This window comes from Lycium barbarum, chromosome 3, assembly GCF_019175385.1.
Source record: "Lycium barbarum isolate Lr01 chromosome 3, ASM1917538v2, whole genome shotgun sequence".
Classification (NCBI taxonomy): Eukaryota; Viridiplantae; Streptophyta; class Magnoliopsida; order Solanales; family Solanaceae; genus Lycium; species Lycium barbarum.
Window position 1 is genome coordinate 9511814 of NC_083339.1, and position 8859 is coordinate 9520672.

Consider the following 8859-nt stretch of genomic DNA (forward strand, 5'->3'; position numbering starts at 1 on the left):
CTTGATCTTATCCCACCTTCCAAATTAGCAAGAAAATCCTACTAAGGATAGATGCAGTTCTTTTTGGTCAAATGAAGGAAGGTTAATTGTTCCTCGAAGGAGCCTTTGATAAGGCCTTCTACATGAAGCCTTTTTAGCGATTTTGAATGTTTTGATGTCTACAAATACCATGGTAACATAAAGCTACATTATTTTTCTCCTCAATCCCTCATAAGTATATCTTCAATTATACAGTATACTAGATAGCTCGTGCCCGTGCAAAGCACGGGCAATATGCCCGACATTGTCTTATGAAATTGCCAAAAGGTTCAACGCCGAAGAAGTAATTTATACTTGTTACTATCATTTATCAAGATTAAATGTCCACAACATATTAATGCTCCACTATATATTCACCTATTGAGGAACAAAATTTTACAACATATCCAAAAGATTAAGAAATACTATGTTGCAACATATGTACATTCTTAGGCTGCTTCCCACATATTTACAAAGTGGCCAAAAAAAATGCATTCCTTTTGAAAGTCCATCATTCCAAGCCTTCTTTTGTTGCAGTATACAATAAAAATATTAGAACCTGCAATTACAAAACTTAAGTAATGCCAAGAAGTAAACGCAGGAGGAGAAAATAAGAACAAGAACATAGGCTAAAAGCAATCTTTGATGATTGAAATGAAAAATCTGGAAGAGGGGATAAAGCTGAAGAAAATTTTGGACGAAGATGAAAAGCTCACCTATTCTATGGACACATAAATAGCGGTGACTACCGGATGCCAGCAGATGTTTGACTTGTTGGTACAACTATGCATAACATAAGAATTGAAATTTACTATGATGCTCTTAAAACGAAATTTAAAGATGGAATTGTCACTATAAATCTATATATTGTACTCATTCATCTCCAATATCATGATAAATTAATCAGTTCTCTCTCTGAGTTTTGGTTTATGGGCATCAATTTATTAATAGATTGATGCCTTCTTTTTTATCAAGAAAATAGATTGATTTCTTAAAAGAGCACAGTTTAGATTACTTTTCAACGGAGCAGGAATAAAATACCATTATGAGAGTAATGTAAGAACATCATACCACAACCATCCAAGAAAGGCTCTGGAGTGTGTAAACATATCTTCCAAGTGAGAAATAAGCCTTTTATGTTCTTCAACTAATACATAGAAAAATTCGTGAACCTGAAAAGTTAGACAGAAGAAGCATATATTAGGCTATTCAATTCCAGTACCCTGAATGCAGTATGGAAAAAAAAAAAAAAACTTTAGCTTCACATAGCTCAACAAATTTAGGACAACAATAAAAGCTGGATAGCAGATCATTCTGTAGTAAACCACATCAGCAAAAACAAGGAAGAAGGTAGCAATAAGAAAAAACTGCAATAGTAAATTACTATCAGTAAGGTGTTTGGAACTGAGATTCAATTTGAAAAAGGATAGATGCCTATGTTATGGGAAATCAAATGGAATAAAAAATATTCAATTATTTCATGCGTATCGTCGAACACCTTAGTGCACCAATATTCTTCCTTATTTAGATTTTTTTGTCCAAATGGAATTCGATGTACTTAGTGTTGTTGCAGTTTGGGCAGTTGAGAAGAATTTTTTTATTAAAGCGTCTAAACAAAAATAACCACATGCATCAAAGAATCTACCCAAGAAAATTTCGAGGAAAAAAAAAAAGAAAGCAAAACAAGATACGTGTAAATCAAGAATCCAAAATCTTCTTTAAAACGAAAAAGAAGATTCTAAATCAACATTGCATAAAAAATAGAATGTTCGCACCAATAAACACAGATATTTCTGATTGAGAACTGAAGTTGTGTACCTGCAAAGAATCTTCTGTTTCTCTCCTTTCTCAAATAGATTAATCTTGGCCAAGTTATCTTATGTTGAACTCTGCTGCTTGGAATATAAATCTTGTTTATGATTTTCTCCCCAATTCACACCTCCAGTTCCAGGTCTTACTTTGTTTCCTAACAAAATAAACGTAAATTAGAAAATAACCATACGCAGTTTTACATAGCATCTATAAATACCTCGAATAGGCAAAGAATATATGCCCAACATTCTGACATAACCCAGCAGGATTCAACTTTGTTCACCAATTTAAGTTTTCATGCAATACTTTTGTAGTATGAAGTTCTAATGCAGTCCATGCAGTCCAGAGTAATTTACATTCAACTTTCAAGTCTCAACTTATTCATAAAAAGGACACTTTGCAGGCCGAAGAAAAGGCGCCCCTGTTTCTAGGTAAATAAAGTGGTTGATGCATATCATCTTGCAAAGTGATGAACTGGAGTGAAAATTGTACATATGACTTTCAAGAATGAGGAGTTTGAGATTTCTCGGTCTCTGACTTAAGATACCTTCTTGATTGGGTTATAACTAAGAAGAATCGCGCAAAATTTGTATAAAGTTGCAACGACGCCACAAGAGCAACTGACATTGCAAGCCCTATCAAGAAGACAGTAGGGCTGATAATTGTAAGAATTTACCGTCCCTAAAATAAGGATACACAATATGCAACTGCCTGATGTTTAAAAGAACAACTATATGTTAGAACGTAATGCAAAAATATCTTGGTTTGTGTAGCACAATCAACAATTTCTTACCACATGGACCTTGACCGGGCAATTGTTGTTCTCCGAAAGTGTCTATATCAATATGTTTGTCCAATAATTGTCTTGCTTGAGAGAAAGTGATAAGATAACACCCAAAAAAAAAAAAAGGAAGGACAGACCTTGGCTGCGAAGATCACTCTACATCAGAAAAAACATCATCACTTTCTGGCAAATTCTTCATCTCATGCTGCTTGGGGTTTGTACATGCACCTCGACTATACCAAATAACAAAATCTGGTGAATATAACGGACACACCAGTTTTACTGCCTGACATTGGATATCAAGAAGGTTAAGAAAAGTGGATCTATAATGTAGTAAAAGAAATTGCAGATAAATCAGATATAGACATCATTCACGTAGCAATTGTTAGATGTTACTTATATACAATTTGGAGCAAAATATACGTCGATGGCTACATCATATACTAATAGATGTAAGAGTTACATTGTTTATATCAACTAATCTTACAATAGCAATAAGTGGCTGACGTGCATGAACTCAATGAGAAATGAATTTGTTACAAAAATCAATCATGCACCACCATATCCAAGTGCATCCCTTCTCAAATTTATAGGATTCCCAGTTTTATTAAAATTCACAACTGGTCAAACCAAGCAGAGAAGACAACATGAAACAATCTCTAGTACGTGATGAGAATATCAAGTAAAGTGAAAAGGGAACGAAGGGGAACATTCATGAGACATGAGCAAAAACACGAATATGCTCTAACTCTTAAGTGCTCTAAAAGGAGAATGCAAGGAACTAAGTGATTTTTGTTTTGCTTTGATGATGGTGTCAGCAATATGGATTAACACGTACCTTTGGTCGGGGAAAGATCAATATTCATAAGCGGATACCAAACTATTTTATATATAGTCATCGGTAGATCACAATTGAGTTCATTTCGGTTACAAAGAAGAAATGATAGAAAGAGTGCAACCAAATTACTCACACATTATATGGAGCAGTGAAAGCACCTGAATTTTCTGAACATGAATGACCATGAATTTTCTTCATGAAGGATACCTCGATCACCTGCATATTGTCAGTAGCATCATGTTACCAAAGAGCATTAATATATTTTTGAGTATGCTATTGAACAATTATAAGAAAGTTCTGCAATCACCCCAACAGCGCAGATCAGTTCTACCTGAATGCATGCACCAAAATATCTATTTCAAGACATGTATGTGTAGAGCAGACACAAGTCAGCAAGAAATAACCAGCAAACAAGTGCAAAAAAAACCAACCTGAAATTGAGAGCTGAGACCAGAAACAAATTAGAACCCCGTCCATAACAAGCATTGCTGCAATGCAGTCTAATGGAACTAATGTGATCTCACTCCTACAGCCTGCACCAAAAACTTATGACTTATTTGATGACATAGGTCTTCTATCAGATGGATAAATTGTTTACCAAGATTCTCGTGAAAACGTTTTAGAATTTAGAGTTCCTCGAGTACATGAATTCAATTGCCCTGAAATAAAAGGAGTAGCTGATTTCTTACAAGAAGTAAGCCTCATTTACAGCTGATATTTTTTAGTATTACTAATAGTGGAATATTTCAGGTTTCTGATTGAGTCTTTTACTGTATCGATAACTGGTGAGGTAACGGAAGGATCAAGAGAAATATTGAGCAAGTTTTGTTATTGAGAGGGAATTTTGTGAAAAATTCCAGTCATTTCACATTGGTCAGAAGCTAAGAGATGAGCTTGTGTCTCTTTTGACAAATCCAAAAGCCACCCTGCTGCTCTCTAACCAAACAAAGTTATGGTGTTAACAAGAAGGAACTACTGAAAGCTTGGTCAGCTAGAGAATTCCTTCTTGTGAAGAGGAATTCATTCATATATACACACACACACACACACATTTTTTCAAAGAATTGAGTTTTTTTTACCCTTTTCTAGAGGTAAACAAAGTGTTTTGTTTTGCTCTCCAGCTTATCAATGGCTTAGAAAACCCTTTTCTTCTGTAATGAATAATAAATCATGTCGACATATAATTAAAATGCAAGCATGATAACCATGAAAATAATTCCAATTCATAGCATCAAGACAACATACATAGCTAAATGGAAGTTAATAGCTTTTAGACTTTTGAGTCCTTTTAAGAGCTCCATGGAACTCCTGCATGCCGGAAAGAAGATTTCTTTGGAAAGCACCACAGATGAATTTGTGCAAGTATATTTATGCTTCTGATGTGGATCAAGGTTAAGGGAAAATAAATTAATTTTTAGCAACAGAGTGTGAAAGCAACTTTATCTTTACTTCTGCTTATATAAGATTCTGTAAGAAGATCACTAATATGACTACACACAAAAGGTAAATTTTGAAAAGGCATTTCACATATGAAGCTGCTACCATCATGTGAAAGACTTTCCAGAAAAATGAGGTGAAAAACTGCAAAGGCATAATAGAGAAAAGGAACAGAAAGGATAAATTTTATGCTTAGGAAAAAATGAGAAGATGCAATAAAGGTAAAGCACAAAGGTCCAGTTAAAGTGGAAAGGAACTAACCATTTATGCAACTTATCATATATATAAGAACATGCAACTGGAGATATGCACACCATTGAAACTTTGTTAACCTTTCTAACCTTGATTAGAAAGGCATTGGGCGTACCTGCTATTTATTACTATTCAAATGATTAGGCATACATGCTAATGCTAATAGCAAATAGTTCGACATATGCAATGTGACATTGCCCATTATATTCCCACATGATTTACACCCAGAGAATGGTAAAATAGAATGTCGTAAGACGCACTGGTTGTATTGCACACCAAAAGCAGTTAATAAATTCTGCGAAAAAAACAGTAATTCCACATAAGTTGGTTGACCTTAGAAATTAAAAGGTAATTAACCAAAAATCAGCCGGGCGTCAAACAAATATGAACTTCATATAAAAGGTCAAAGAAATTACCTCAAATGAGTACTCGCACAAAAGAAAAATAATTTTAATAGACTCAAAAATAGCCCTACTACTTCTGGCACAAAATCGGAGTAAAAAATACTTTAATAGACTCAAATCATTCTCTTTAAAGAAATTCTATTTACATACTTTACCTTGCCCAGAAATTCCTCAGAGAAGAAGGGGTTGAGAGGAGCCACTGCCATTCCTCTGTTGCAAAATTAGAGATCGAAGGTTCACAATTTAGTTTCACTATACCCTGAACTAAAAGAAAAAACATTAAAAATATAGTTGTGAATATTAAAATATATATACTTGTACCAAATCTAATCTACTGTCATAGAAGTAATTATGGATGCAATGTAGTCCGTCTTACCTTTCTTAAGAAGTCATTTATTTCGGAGCTTAATCTACTGAAGCTGATGTTAAAAAAAACCACAGAAGAATCTTGATTGTATCTTACTCGCTAAGCCACTATTTGCAGAGCAGTGATGCTGCAGAAGTTGGAATATTTAAACTATCATAACTATAATAAGAAGTCTGCAAATCTTCAAACCAATGGGAAAGAGGCCTTCAGAATGCAAATTTCCAGACACCAACTCAAATAATCAATAACTTGAAGCTCTAAACTTGAACTTTTACTTTCCCACAAATTCACATTGGGATTTTCCTTTTTAAATGTCTTCCTGAATTCCTAATTGCGGTAGCATACATGACCATTTGTCGGTTACATCACACAACTATAATACACCACTGAATCTAAACTTATTATAAGAAAACAAAGCCTAGAGGAATATGAAGAAGGCACTGGTAGGCCTGTTAAGCTTATCAGGATCTTTCTTGGCCTCTTTGTCTTTCTTGACCTTCCTTTCTGCATTAAAGAATTGGAGTGCCTGCTTCTCTTTAAGTTCCCTCATATATTATTAGTTCATTGAGGAAACTTTCAGTGATATCTTTCACTCTCTAGCAGCAGGTTCTTGATTTTTCTGAGTAATCGAGCCAAATTAGAAATGAAAAGTTAATTAATGTCTAAGTAGAGGGCATATATTTTTGTCAATTTCCTCCAAAGTTTCTACTTTATAAGCTACTTTCATAAAATTTCTTGTTTACACTTTGCTGCAAAAACTTTCTTACTGTAGTAATAATAATGCTTCATGAATTCAAAAATAAAATAAGAAACATAATCACTTCAATTTATTGCAACATATTGAAGACTAAAAGGAAATCTAAAAGCTCAATAGGGAAACTCTTTTTCTAGAATTGAACTTACAACAGATAAATAGGAGAGTGAAGTGGAGGGATATGAGGGTTAAATGCAAGAACAAATGTTGATGACCATGTAGAGAAAAAACTCTGTTAGTGCACCAGCTATCATTTTTTCCATCTTTTCCTTGGGAGTTAATTTTCATACAAAACCAGTTAGAGCATAATTTTAATCTACTAACGTAACAGCAGCCTGTCCTCTGCAATACCAGAATTTTTTCCGTTATCTTCATGTTCCATCCTCTGCAATACCAGAAATTGCTATCAAATAATGAACAACCTTGTTAGCTGAACTATGGCTAGTAAACACAACTTTCGAATATTAAATTCATTTTCAGAGATTATCTCAGCTGGAGAATGAAATTTTCAAGCTGTCATAGAACAGCGCACCTTTAATGGGAAGTTGCCCATCATATTCAAAGCTATTTTTGATCAGACAATCTGGATTTAAGAGCGCCCTAATAGAGTCCAAAAAGATTAGTAGTTGGCAATTTCTCAAACACCTCTGGTGCAAGTACGGATGCAGTATGTCAAATAACAAACTCAAATCCATTCTTACTGGAAGACCTAAAACAGATAAAAATGAAGAATAAACCATGAAAACAGCAAATCCAAATACGCAGAATATAGGTGTAACAATTAATAACTATTTAGCTTAAAATTTTAGGTGAAAGTAAGCTATATTTTCCATGCAAGATTCAAAAAATCAGTAAAAACATTCTTCAAGTTAAACCTCAACACAATGTTAAGTCTAAATAACACTGATAATCAGAAAACATGGGATAAAGAAACCTCACCTAGTAACTCTACAAGCAACGCACCTAAACCGAGCACAGAAAAGAGTGAAAAGACGAAGCAAAACAAGGGAAGGCGAGAGAGGAGAAAAGGAACAAATTCATCCATAATGTTTGCATTTGGATCAAAATCATACATATTCTTTCACATTATGTTTGCATAAGTGGTGCACTTTTAGTCACAATCCCAAATAAATTTAACGGAAAAGAACAAAAATGTCCCTGAACTTTTAGAAAAGGTATAAAAATACCCTTTATTCATCTATTTTGCTAAAACTACCCCTCAATTCAACTTTTTGGCTCATTTATTCCCCTTGACTAACGGACAACACTATTTTTTTAAAAAAAAAAAATTAAATTGCACATGACATTTTATTACTGAAAAATTGATTTATTCTTTTAAAAAGAAATCTGAAACCTTGGAATTTTTTTAAATTTGGAAAACTTTTTTTTAACGAGTAAAACCTTGACTAACGGACAACACTAATTTTTTTTTTCTTTTCAAAATGTGAAAAATTGGATTTTTATAAAAATCTGAAAAAATTAAATTTTTTATGGAAAAACTGTGTTTAAAAAAAAAAAACCAGAAAACTATTTTTTTTTAAATCTAGAAGAAAATTATGGAGTATTAGTTTTGCACATTTTACTTAAAAAAACAATCAGTTTTTCAGATTTAAAAATTGAATTTTCTAAAAAAAAAATGGGGTTTCCACCCGTTAAATTTTTTTTTCCAAACTTAAAAAAATTCCACATGTTTTAATGAAAATCCAATTCTGTTTTTTTTTTTTATATATATATATATATATATATATATATATATAAAAGGCTTACTACATTTGTTTTTTTAAAGAAATGGATGTTGAAAAATTATTTTTCCTTATTCTACAAATAACGATTTTTCAGATTTCTTTTTAAAAGAATAAATCAATTTTTCAGTAATAAAATGTCATGTGCAATTTAATTTTTAAAAAAAAAAATAGTGTTGTCCGTTAGTCAAGGGGAATAAATGAGCCAAAAAGTTGAATTGAGGGGTAGTTTTAGCAAAATAGATGAATAAAGGGTATTTTTATACCTTTTCTAAAAGTTCAGGGGCATTTTTGTTCTTTTCCGTTAAATTTATTTGGGATTGTGACTAAAAGTGCACCACTTATGCAAACATAATGTACTATTAGTGCACCATGTGAAAGAATATGTATGATTTTGATCCAAACCCAAACATTATGGATGATTTTGGTCCTTTTCTCGGAGAGAGAGAGA

The 8859-nt window shown here is 32.9% G+C and overlaps 1 long non-coding RNA gene across 25 annotated transcripts; it reads right to left on the reverse strand.

Annotated features, from left to right (window-relative positions):
* Positions 1–307: 307 nt before the first annotated feature.
* LOC132630206 (uncharacterized) lies at positions 308–7686 on the reverse strand. Of its 25 annotated transcripts, none has more exons than XR_009578543.1 (10): positions 7606–7686; positions 7199–7375; positions 6816–7051; positions 5922–6039; positions 5701–5804; positions 3884–3985; positions 3611–3668; positions 1837–2900; positions 1090–1190; positions 308–577 (listed from the first exon to the last, which is right to left on the reverse strand). It is a non-coding gene; the product is annotated as an uncharacterized LOC132630206 (long non-coding RNA). The 25 variants fall into 25 exon arrangements; XR_009578541.1 differs by adding an exon at positions 4698–5436 and having other exon boundaries at positions 5701–5755; positions 5922–7051; XR_009578540.1 differs by adding an exon at positions 4698–5436 and having other exon boundaries at positions 5922–7051.
* Positions 7687–8859: the final 1173 nt, after the last annotated feature.